Raw genomic sequence first — 13,539 nt, 5'->3', positions numbered from 1 at the left:
ACAGTACATCGATATGGATCGATGCATCATATCGTTAGACGTTTGATCGATGCATCGACGCCACACTTGAAATATTGATATGATATCAATTACGTAAAGTCTAAGTATTTCTAAGTAAGCGCGCATTTTCGTTTACTCACTGTCTGCCGGTGAGTAACGTTAATCTCCTTAGCTGAAATAGACGCCTGACAAGATTGACAGAACCCTAAACAGGTTTTGTCACAAAGCCGGTATTGTCCACTGTCAAGGCATCGCAAGTTCATGTTTTACAGCAGAAACCAACAAGCACTTTTGTCATTTTTGAACACAGCCCAATAAGTCCATTTTAGCGAATCAGCACGCAGTATTTAGGTCAGATGACAAGGCTGTTAGTCACTACGAAAAGACGCCCTAGCTAAGAGGAGTTTAGTCAAGGCTGACTAAAAGTGATCGAGGAGTTATTACTTAATCAAAACAACCCAGCTGCACTTTGACTGATAGTTATCTGTTTTTTGCAAATTAACTCTTCTGTTGCTCATATCGTGATGAACTGTCCGATTTCGGGGAGTAAATCAAATATTATGTTTTTAAAAAATTACTGGGGCACCTCAGGATGTGTTCTGTCACCTCTGTTGTGCTCTGGGGCCTCATTTATAAAACTTTGCGTAGGTTTTGTGTCAGAAGTGGCGTACGGATGAAACATAGGACGTGCGTACGCACAGAAATATTCGGATTTATAAAACCGTGCGCACGCACATCCTACGCATTTTTTCCTTAATAAATCCCAATCAATTCTAAATGTAGCGCAGCTTTTGCGGCTTCATGTCACGCCCATAGTTGCCCATAAATAGACCGTGAAACGCCCACAAGTTAATATTCATAGATTGTGAAATTATGGCAAACATAGAGAGGAAATCAAAAAAACGTAACTTCACTCAATGTGAAGTAGAAGTTATCGTTGGCGAGGTGGAAAAGAGGAGAAAAATGTTGTTTGGAGGTCACAGTGTGGGCATTACTAATGCCAAAAAGGCACTTGAGTGGCAAAAGGTTGCAGACGCTGTAAATGCTGTAGCCTCACAACCTCGGACTGTGGCCGAAATAAAAAAGAAATGGTCAGACATCAAAGTCGGGACAAAAAAGCGTCTAGCGCTCCATCGCCAGAGTGTGTCTGCCACGGGTGGGGGAAAGGGGACACCGGAGCTGACCCCTCTTGATGAGAGACTGTCGGCAATTATTGGGGAATCCCTATTAAGTGGAGTGGTGACTGAGGCGGAGGGGGACACTGACGCGCCAGATGCACCAGATGACACAGGTAAGTGAAATAAGTCAAATGAATGCAGTCAAGTCACATGTATGTAGGCTACACGATTACAATTTATTCATATAGAACAATCTTTATTTCAGTCGCTGGGTGTTCTAGCTGGGCCAGTGCCAGTGGTTCAGAGGCTGCAGCTGAGCAGCCGTCTGTGCCCAGCGTCTCCACGGCACGCGGCTCTCAACCCTCCAGCAGCGGGCGTGTCCTCACCGATGCAGTCCTTGAAATGCAGAGGGAAGTCATTAATTCAGTCAGAGAGGTGACAAAGGAGTTGGGTGAAATCAAGACTGTCCTAACTGAAATAAACAGCACAATGAGGGAATTCTTGAATAAATAATATATTTTTTCCACACCTTTTGTTTTACAAGCGACGCATCACTTCCAAACGCTGGCGCACAGCAGCAGCATTTGGCTCAAATGCCTGGGGATGGGGGTCAGGGTCGGGGCCAACACAGCAATCGGCGTCAGGGGGTAGAGGCACGTTTTTAAGCGTGTAGCACAGCACATGCCAGCACGATTTTGGACACCTTTTCAGGAGTGTACAATAACCTCCCTCCAGTGCAGTCGAGGCAGCGCCATCTGCCCTTAAACAGGCCGATGGTGCGCTCCACTATAGCGCGAGCTCGGCTGTGGCACATGTTGTAGTGCCTTTCCTCTGCATGTGGATTGAGGAAAGGTGTAAGCAGCCACTGTTTGAGGGGATATCCACTGTCTCCTGCAAGGATAGTGAAAGGGTTAAGACTTTGAAGTACAGTAAAATGTCTAGTAATCAAACGTAGCCTACCTAGAAGCCAGCCATCACGCACAGCACCAGCCTCGAGTCTGCGCCCAACACTGCTGTGTCTTAAAATGAATGAGTCATGGGTTGACCCAGGCCACCGAGCTACTACGTTAGTGAGCAACATGTCTGCATCACAAATAATTTGGACATTGATCGAATGGAAATGCTTTCGATTAATGAAAGCATTTTCATTCACATTCGGTGCCCTTATGGCAACATGAGTGCAGTCAATAGCACTGATAACGTTTGGGAAACCGTACATAGCTGCAAATTGAGCTTTCTTGTTTGCCTGTTCACCCGCCGTGTATGGAAACTTTATGCACTCATGGGACAAAGCTATTATGCCTTTTAAAACGTCTGGCATTATCCGGCTAAGGGTCGGCTGAGATATGCCTGACCTGTCAGCCAATTCCCTCTGAAAAGTGCCAGTCGCCAGGAATCCTAGTGTTGTTAGGACTTGAAGTGGGACTGGCACGGCATGGTTCCTCCGAGTGCTCCTCTGTAACGCGGGGGCCAAAAGACCGCAGAGGTCCAACAGGACAGCTCGAGGAAGTCGGAACCGTCTCATGAGCCACTCGTCCTCATTTGCCAGCAAGTCTTCTTGCTGTCTGAAGATGCGTTCACTCCGAATCCTTCCATTTGCCACATCTTCTAAGAACGCAAGATCAGCCATTGTGCGTCATTACGCATTGTGATGGGGCATTTTATTTCCATCCATTTAATTGCATCTGACAAGCTACAGATGTTGGTTATAATCTACTTGGAAATGGGAATTAGTTCAGCGCAAATGTAATTTCTTGCGGCTTTCTGAATGGTTGAGACATAGGCTACGTCATACGTTATTTTATCAAAAATAAAACAAACTAAAGGCATATGCATGAATACCATGATTCCGTAGCTGATGAAGACATTTTTAGTATGAAAACAACTTTCCCCAGAGGACAAATAATACAACTATTTATCTATCTGTCTATAAATCTATCTAGGCTATATATCTCCCTAATTATATATCTATCTGACTGACTATCTAATTGCATCTATATCTGCTCCGCCAGACGGACACATTGGCGAGAATATCAGTTTTGTACATTATTTCGTTCTGTTTACCATCTTATTTATGAGGATGAATTGTATAACATGCCAATATTATTGCAGAACATATTTGACTTTTCTTTTTGGAAATATTAATTTGCATTTCTGTTTCAGATCGATCAAACGGGTGTTCGTGTAGGCTGTTGATTGTAAGACTTGCTTTGTGAAGTCTTCGTGTTATTTATGAGAGACAGCATTGCCATTTATTTTACACAACGGTCTACAGTTTCACACACTTTCACGTGTTTCTTCCATCTGCCGACGGTGTCGCCATTTCTCATTTCACCCGTTTTTGTGCGTACGCCTGGGTCAGAGCTTGCGTGAAGGACCGCACATTTTCCCGTCAAGTTTGCTTTTTATAAATACCAATTATTGCGTAGAGAGCGGCGTACGCCTTCTTTTGTGCGTGCGCAACGTTTATAAATGAGGCCCCTGTGTTCATATAAATGAAATATGCCGATTACATGACACTTGTTGCATTTTTATGGAAAGACAAAATTCTGAGTTTGATGAGCAGGTGTTAAAACTAGAAAAATTAATTGAAGTGAAATGAAGTGAGTTCTTTATTGATTAAAGTCGTTAAGACTCAAGAATTGATTTTAAACCATCCAGAACCCTAACAGGAATAATGTTATGTGATCAACCTGTTGAAATTGTGAAGACTTTTAAGTTTTTGGGAACTATTATTGACTGTAAATAGTAAGCAAATCAGAGGTTATTCCTGTTATAAGGAAACTGCGAGAATTTTCTGTAAGTTTGGTTGTTTTGCAAAGAGTTTATATCAGTCTAATTGAGAATGTTTTAGGGTTCTAACATAACTGTGTGGTTTAGATTAACTAATATTATTTTTTTGCAGGAATGTCGCCGCAGGCCCGTTTTTCCAATACGAATGAAAGTCTGCTTGTTTTGGTGTGACGTTTTGAAATTCATTGATGTCTGGAATTGATGAAACAAAAGGTGTTTAGAGATTGCGGTTAAGACATTTTAGACTGTTCATGGAGCTCGGTGAATGCTATTATGTTACCATCACACATAATGTATCTAAGATGTGTGTTTCTTTTCTAGTGCCAGGATGTAAAGAAACGTTTGTTTTGAATTAAGAGCATTCAAATTTAATTAAAATATTTTTTTTTTATTTGGAGTGTGGATTGCCTTTGACTGAACTTATTCATTGTGCGACTGCATGCAATGAACCGTGACATCCTTACCGTACGGTTCTGGAAGAATACATGTACTGTACAATTACACCACTAATATGTACGTATACAAATTTATAAACCGCGTTTATAAACCAGTGAAAACAGGGGGTGCTCCACAGAAGAAAATAGTCATACAGGTTTGGAACGACATGAGGGTAAGTAAATGATGACAGAATGTCCTTTTTTGGAAGAACTAAGGATACGATATGTGTAAGAAAAGCTAACAGACCAGTGCCAGGTTGAAACGTCTCTCCAGGGATGATTTCACACTTGATTTATGGGGGTATCGGGTAGTATAGACCAGGCATCTATGCTTTCTGAAGTAATGAGATCTACATAAGTCAGTCTTGAAAGAAAACGTATGGCTGTGGACTTTGACCTGAATCATGTTTGATTTTGTTTGGCGTCTTATGTTAAAAATCAGTTGAAACTCTTTGTTGCTTTTCACATCTTTACCTTACCATCATTTCGATCTCTCTTTCCTCGTCATTTATGCATTTCTGACAGGCCAATCTGCTGCCAGTTCGGTGGGTTTTACGGTCAGCTAGAGCTCCAGAAGTTTGGCGCGCTCCGGCTCGCAGTTTATAGCGGAGTCTGCAGGAGCCATTATGGCCGCCCCGAACTGGCCAAGCCCCAACAGCAATGCACAGCAGATCAAAGGCCGTTACGCAATGATGTATTTAAGTTCCTGACAATATTTGGGTTTCTTTTTGGACTTAGCATAGTGTTTTGTCTCTTGGATAAATTTGATGAAGTATTATCTTGCATGTGAGCTCTAGATGTGGACCAGGTTGGTCAGTTGTCAAGTTTCGAAAATGCTGTATCAAACCCCAGCAACGAACTGTATGAAGTGATATCATGGCTAAAGCATGCTGGGAAGCCACAAATATCCCTCACAGCGGGACCAGAAATTAAGTGTCCCATTCCTTACCCCACCCCATGAGTTTTACATTGAGTCTCACTATAATCTAACATTACATAAGAGGCCGCTCTCCCAGAGCAACTGATAAACACACCTCCTTGAATAAGAGCATCTTGTTTAGTACGCCAGAAAGGTTGCATGAGCGAAATTATGATCAGTATTGGCGCTTTTATTGATATTAATATTGTTGTCATATAATATTGATGTGTTGATGCTAATTTTTTTGAATCTGAATAAATTTGAAATAATTCAAAATGCAATTCATACATATAATGATTTGAATACACCTCTTGTATGGTGCACATGTTTTTAATATCTGAATTAAAATTCATTGTGATGTCAATGGGGGAGCCTCATTAAACTTATGAAATTATTAAAAAGATGAGCTTATTAAGTAGATTAATAATAAATAATTCAATGAAACTGCTTTGCCATAGTCATGTGGTGCAACCCACATGCAGAAAAAGAGGTGTTTATGACATGTTGTAAAATGTCAAAGGGTTAAAAAAAAATGAATGATTTGAAAATTATTTAGATGTGTACATGTATTAATTCTGTTAGGCAATTTTTGGATAACGCTTTACCTGATGGTTACACCACATGACGTTTTTAGAGCCATTAAATATAAACTTTTGCTAAAAAAGTTTTTCAAAACCATCCGACATTAATACAAAGAGTATATATTTGATAATACGTCACGTTCGTAGAAAATTTAAACGATTTCTCTTTTTTTTAACGCGGACTCTTATTTCTCATCAACCCTGATACTGTCACTTATGTAATGCTGAAACCATGACCTCATAATGGCAACACATTACATAATTTAACAAAACATTGAGTATATGTCTGCATTACAGCTGTCATTTACATTATCATCATCCTTTTTCCTCTGAACGACGCTGTTACTTTAGTTATGGCGTTTACAGCAGCATGTCTTACTACATGTGCAGCAGATACAGATAAATAGCTTTCATAAAGCTGCCAGCATGATGGCATGCTTTAGATCTTCTTAAAATGTTTGGAAAAATGCTGGACTTTCGGCTGCCCTCCAATAAGGGATACTGGAAGCCAAGGAACATAGAACAAACTCACACAGCATGTAGAGCGAAACATTGCTTTTGCAGGCCCCCATTGCCACGCCGCACTGTCTTTTCCACAGGCACCCGTCCAGTGGAAATGTTATCTGCACAGATACTCATAGTACACATCATTCAGTGTGATCGAAGTCTCATAAGGAATTTTCTTCATATATGAACCATTAAAAAGCAGTTCAGTGCAGTTAAGGAAACAGTTTGGGAATATTCTAACTCTAAGGAGTTTCGGTTGGATTCAAAAGGCCCTTGATTTCCAAAATTTGATTGAGTGTATAGTTCCTCCTGTTGCTTTGGTCTCGTCGTACACTTTTGCTTTTCCAATAGACGGTTCTATGCTGTCCTTCAAGAAAGTTGTGGGTGTCACAACAGTTCGTAAACAGTCTCCTCACGTGGACAGAGGTGGGTCATTCTGCAATGGAGTGTAGGAAAACGAGAGTGTGAGGGAAGGGGAAAAAGTGGAGACCTCTCAAGTGCTTCTTTCCACAGGAAGCGGAGTTCATTTAGGTGTGGCCCATGTGCATCCTTCAAAGAAAAAAAAAATCAAAATAGGATGTTTTGGATGTTGCAATGGAGACTGACCAGAGCCAAAATCTGTCACAGGCCAAATAGAGAACCAGTGGGGTGGAAAGAAAAAACAAAACCGATCCAAACAAGTTTTAGAGGAGTTTTGATGAAAAAAGTGGCCATAATTCATTATACTAATTTGATTATAACTATAATTAATATAAACCAGATGGGGATTTTTGTTTAAATTTGCTACCGATTCTTCACATTCCACTTAACGATTCCAGTTCCTAAACGATTTAGAGAAAGCATTCCACCTCATAATTGGTCCTTATACTACAAATACTATTCTTTTCTAACATATTTTTGTTTTTTATGTAAAATATAATTCATTCATTTTCTGAAGGTCGCCTAATTACATGCCAAATAGCTCTCATTAATTTGCAACTTCATGTCAAATAACTAGTATTAGTAGACTGTTAGGATAGGGTTATGGTTATAGGATTAGAATAAGTTCATGCAATTGCAAAGTTATTTATAGTCAGTGGATAGCCAAACTTAAAGCAGACAGTCTACTAATACTCTAATGAGAGTTAGTTGACATGTAGTTGTTACTTACAGTTAGTAGTGGAAATGGAGAGGAGAGTTTTAGAGCGCTTTCCAAACTTCTCTTGCCTTTGCAGCCACCATCAGTACATTAAACTCTGTCATACTGTTGTTAAAGCACCTCTGAATGTTTAGATCAACTATAAGCATTAATATTCACTGCTCATTAATAGAAAGTCCTCACATAAACGATTGTTAACAGATTAGAGTGGATGGCCAAACATGGAAGTCTGAGAGAAAGAAAAGTCAGGACCTGGTGAAATTTTCCAGGCTTTTTCCACACCAATAGAACATGAAATGCTGTCCACCACTTAGACCAAAACAAAACTGTAAAGAAAAAAAAGAAGAAAAAAAACCAAAATAGAAGACGTAACACGGCTTCCTTCCAGAATCAATCAGGAAATCGTGCTGGAAAGCCGAAACTGCTGCTCTGCTCTCGTTTTGACTGACGGGATCATGTTTTTCACACATTTGATACAACCCAGCTGAGGGTTGGTTAAATACGGTGAAACAAACTTTCCATCTGTGTATGGAAATGTAATCACTATGGAAATAAACATTTGCTCTGGGAGGCAGTTTTAGAGGCTGTTCTGTTACCTTATCTGGGTAGAGGGTCGTAGTACAAACGCGACGTTGCCAGCTGCCTCAAAACATCGCTGGACTTTGAGCCGCCATGCCGTGTGGTTTCTATTAGTTGTGCTCTTATCGAGATATCGCCGAGCTCAGGCTGATATTGTGCTTTGAACTGTGGTTCTGGAGGGCAGTGGAGCCCGGAAAGTTGACGACTGAAATACGAAACTGAGACTCACTAAACGAATGTACCGCAGGCTAAACCTCACACTGAGATAAAGCAGCAGAGGTTTAGAAAAGAGCGAATCAAAGCGCCTGTCGTGAAAGACAAGTTAGGAAAAAATGTGAGAAAAGCGACACCTCAGCGCACATCTCGGGTCTGACTAGTTATGATTTATGCTTCCTTTTGTTCGCTGTTGGACTGTGTTTTCTGTTCATTCTCTGTAGTGGAGTATGCAGGTCTCGCATGTCAGCAGGAGTCTTTGACACACTGCTTTGCTGAAAATCGTTCAAAATAGTGCAATAAGCTCCTTTTTTGTCACGAAACTATGCGGGAAAAAGAAATTAAGATGCCATAAATGTTAGCTATTAAGTAGTGAGCTTTATTTCTCTTAGTTTTTATTGTTTTGTTGAATAATTAAAAGTTATGATTTTTATTGGGGAAAAAAACTAAGGCCTAAATTACGTTTAGGCCTGTAGGCCTATACTTTGAAAAACTGCATAACTAGTAAAAGTAAAAACTAACATATAATTATAAAATATAATTATATAATATTTAAAATAAAACCATATGGTTTTATTTGTATGATGATGATAATAATAATAATAATAATAATAATAATAATAATAATAATAATAATAATAAATATAATTATTTTTTATAAAGAATATTAATATTTATCATTATTTATTTTTATAAATAGTAGGCTATTATATTATACTGTGTAAATCTGTAGAAAAAAAAGGTGCTGCTAATTTTACAGACATTTCCTTTAACCCTAAAACCCAACACAATACAATGAATAATTAAAATGCAAGAAACACACCTGTGAAAAAATCTATATGGAAATAACCTCATCTTAACAGTACATTGGACCCTATTTTTTACTGACTTTATCAATATTACATATGTTATATTAATAGTAGCCTATATATTAAATATTATATTACGTTATTCCGCATTTAAAAATAAATTTACAGCCTCTATGGATTATTTTTTTTTTTTTTTTTTTGCTGGTGCCATTTTAAACAATTTTTGTATTCATGAAAAGAGTCAAGTCACCTCTATTTATATAGTTCTTTATGCAATAGAGATTGTTGTGTTCAAAGCAGCTTTAGAGTGATAACAAGGAAAATAATGATTCAATGATGCCAACACAGTTCAATACAGTAAAACAGCTCTAAAAGAAATAATGTCATTGTTTAGAGTTGAACACAAAAGGATATGGATTAAGGACGAGAGGATGGTCGATCTGACTCAAATTTGCCACACACACAAAATGCAATGCAATGAGAGACAGTAAGAAAAACTTTATCAGATGTGAGGAGATTTCACAAACTAAGAGACCCTGAATGAATCAATCTCTCCGAGTCCTTCCCTATACTGTTTCTCTTGTTGTTTTGGTCCATTACTGGCTTCCCAATCCCATAATTTCCCTCTGCCCCCACGGAGGGAAATTCCAGACTTCACATTTAATCGCTTTCAAACACATTCACCTGCTTTGGCAGTGTGATGACCAGACTCAGTCCAGAGGTGTGCGATTGTGTATGTTTTCCCAAGCAAAGCTCTTATACACGTGCGAGCTGATGGTTGCAATTGGAGCCATTCGGCAGTATCATTATGTTACTGAAGTTGGCAGCTTTACACCTCAGCTCCAATCCCTCAGAGGGACATGCTTAAATGCTAAATATTTCTCACAGTTAAAAAAGAGACCTGACAAATTAAATGAGACGATGGGTTTCAGCCATTCTAAAGTTGGACATCCTGGTATTTAGATTCCTAAAGCATCCAGATCTGGAAAAGCAATTACTGGTAATGCTTTATAGTTTTTATTAATAACTTCAAAAAATGTATTCTTTTGCTATTGCTAATACTTAGGGTTGGGGATTTGAACAAGAGACGCTAAGTATTAAAATGATTAAAACTCGTAACTCATCCCGCACGTGGCTACGAACATGAATGATGCCAAAACAGTTTTAAAATATAGCCAATTTTTCAAGTTGTCTTTTTTTTTTTTTTTTACAAATATTGTGAATTATAATTTACATTCACTCATTAGAAAAAAAGTTTCAATGGGGTTATATCAAGGGTGCTTGACTAAATTTTAAAGAACTCTTTATGCTACAAAAGTTAAAAAGGAGAAATATAATACTGAAAAGTTTAATTTAATAAAATCTAATTAAAATTAATTAAAACAAAATTAATTTAAACTAAATCCATTTGTTTGAGTTGTATCAACCTTAATTTTTTTTATGTTTCTGTGAAAAACTATTATTCAGAAATGTAACAAAAACACTTATAAAAAAGGTGTAATCAAGTCAAACTGTATAAGGATCGCATTTTAATGTTTTTTTTTTTCTAAATAAAATAATACATTGTCATGTCAACGACCCACCTGCTTTATTTCAGCTAGTATTACAGATGAACATTTGCATTTAAAAACATGCGTGCATCCATCACAATGGATTCTTTCCAAACAGTCTCGACACAAATCGCTCTGGGATCTAATGAGTACCAGGGTGGAAAAAGCGTTCCCGCTTGGATCCCAGCCTCCGCCGTTACCGCAGACTGATCATTGGTGCGACTTTGTGCGATTTGTCCGTTAAACGACTTCAAGGCTTTCTCAGAAGATCTGCTCTAGCTTACTGTAGCTGCGCACACATTATTCTCTCATTAGCCTTGGCTCTGCTGTATTTATATCAACATTCTACTGTGACTAAACCAATTTTCCGACAATAAAAAAACGGGTAAATCTCTGTCACTTATTTTCATTCAACAATGTTACAATTATACAGTCATTTGATCTTGATATGTTGTTTTTTAAACTTCTCAGAGGAGGTTCTGCAAGGCCTTTCGGAACAATCCACACTGACAGGAAACGTCCCGACGGGTCTTCAAAACATCCTTCTTTTTGAGCGATGCTTTCAAACCCTTTCTCTACTGTATTGTGTGGCTGGTAACACAAGTTATCCCACCGGGGTGTTTTTCGGCTCAGCGATTGTGTAAGTTTTTCCGTGTTGACGAATATGTTCCATCATTTACTCGCTTCTTGGTAAATTAATTGTGATGTGGTGTTGGTCAGGGGCTGATGCAAAGGTGACTGGCATCAAAACAGCATCTTCAGGCAGGATTGAGAGACATAAAGGTGTTTTTTGTAGTCATTCATCAACACTTGATCATTCACGGTTCCTTGACAGATGGAGTGCAACATGTCAACAGCAGGTCAAAGCGCTCACACAAACAATCCTACGTGTGCCCGACGATTGCACACTCACCTTGGCACAATGCACACATATGCATATTTGCATGAGACCACAAACATGTCTGCATTGAATGATGGATATAGATACATTCGGTTCCTTTCCAAATCATGGAGCTTTATATCTAGCACACACAATACTTGGGCCAGTCCAAGGCCTTGAGGGGGGAAGTCTGCATGTCATTTGTTCGCTGGATCTGTTCGGCCAATAAACTGGCTCATAGTTCTGATTCTTCACGGGCACGTGAGAGCGGAACGAGAGAAATAGTCCAGCCACGTGCTGCTGTCTGGCTCTGTGTATCAGTATCTGATCAGGCACTGTAACTCTGCTTAATATCACACACTGAAAATAAGTTAAAAAAAATTCATGCGTTTTCATGTTTCTTTCTTTTTCTTCCCTTTTTGGCTAGACGTCTCTATGGACTTCCCTCCATATGGTCATTTTCCTATCTGTCTGCCTGTCCTGTCGTCCAACCTCAATCTATTTTCTAACCTTTAAAGCTGTATAATATAATAATAATAGCTGTATCTTAAATTGGAATTAGCCTATATAAGTGAACAATATGTACATAAATGTATAGATATCTGGGGCCAGTTGTCCAAAGTCTAATCTGGATCAGAATGATTTGAATTTGGAAATTTCATGTTCTCTTACGAGAGGTTCTCTCGTATTGCGTAAGCTAGCTTACGCTATGGGTAAAGTCATATTTTCTCGAGATATTGAAGCCGAAAAATATCCTTAATTTTGCATTTATTGTCAACACAGTGCAGCAGCCAGCAGACCTAGAGCAGGAAATCTTGCGTGCTCATTGGCTGCCGTGCGGCAAGTGCTGCAGCCTACCACTGAGCCTCGCGCGTGACAGCCCGCCAAAATGGGGGTGGCTTAGCATATAAAAGCCAGGCTCGAAAGCTGCATCACTGGTTTTCATCATCTTCAGCGAAGCATCGCTGGATCTTGAGAGAAAGCCGTCCGTCGTCGAAACTAGCAACCAGCACGCAGAGGAAAGCACCTGAGGAAGCCGGCCGTTTCGCCACCTTCCGCCTTCCGTGCCTGCTACGCCATCCGGCGTTGAGTATCCTTTTCTGTGCTTGCATTCTTTGAGTGTTCGCCGCTGCGACACTCACTCTCTCTCACTAAAAGAGTGCGAGCATTTGCTTCAAAATGCCTCGCCTTTCCTGTGGCTCGTGAAAAGCCCCGCTCAGCGCAGGAGACTGCCATGTGATTTGCGCTCTCTGCCTGGGCCCGGATCACGCAGCCCTCGCCCTGGAATCGGGCGGCTGCGTGCACTGTGAAGCGCTTGCGTTGTCGACCCTGCAGGCTCGACTCGAAACCTTCACCCCGGACGTTGTCACTCCACCCTCTGGACTGCGCAAGAAGAAGCGCCGTGCGCAGAGGATGCCGGACCCTGTGGCCACAGTGAAGCGCTCGCCGGATCGTATCCTCACAGCCTCACTTTCTTCTTCTCCGCCCCTCCCGGACGCGGAGCTAGCGGCTTGGGCCCTCACTGCCCTCAGGGGACGAAGCTGAAGGGGCATACCCAGTTGACAGCTGCTCTATCCTGGCATCGGATAGTGAGGAGTGGTCGAGTTCACATCACTCCGCCTCCGCATCCAGGAATCCAGCAGGACCCGGGCTGGTGTGGATACCGAGCTCATGCGCCTCCTTTCTAAGGCCGTCGACCAACTCGGCCTGGATTGGTCCCCACCTAAGGAGCCCGCGCCCAATAGGCTCGACGGCTGCTTCCTACACAGCTACCGCCCCCCCGCCTGTTTCTAGATCTGCGCCATTTCTGCCAGAGCTTCATGCCGAGCTTTTGAAGGTCGTGGAACGCACCATTCTCCGCGAGGCTCCACTCACATGTCTCCTCTGCGCTCTCCCAAGTGGACGGCACCACCGAGAAGGGGTACACAGCTATTCCCCCAGTGGAAGAGGCGGTCGCAGCGCACCTTTGCCCGCCCTCTGCGAGATGGCGCTCAAAGTCTGCCCTTCCGTCCAAA

Source organism: Siphateles boraxobius, unplaced genomic scaffold, assembly GCF_051911475.1.
Source record: "Siphateles boraxobius isolate OS27281-9 unplaced genomic scaffold, OSU_SipBor_1 13, whole genome shotgun sequence".
Classification (NCBI taxonomy): domain Eukaryota; kingdom Metazoa; phylum Chordata; class Actinopteri; order Cypriniformes; family Leuciscidae; genus Siphateles; species Siphateles boraxobius.
Note: the sequence above shows the minus strand (reverse complement) of the source record.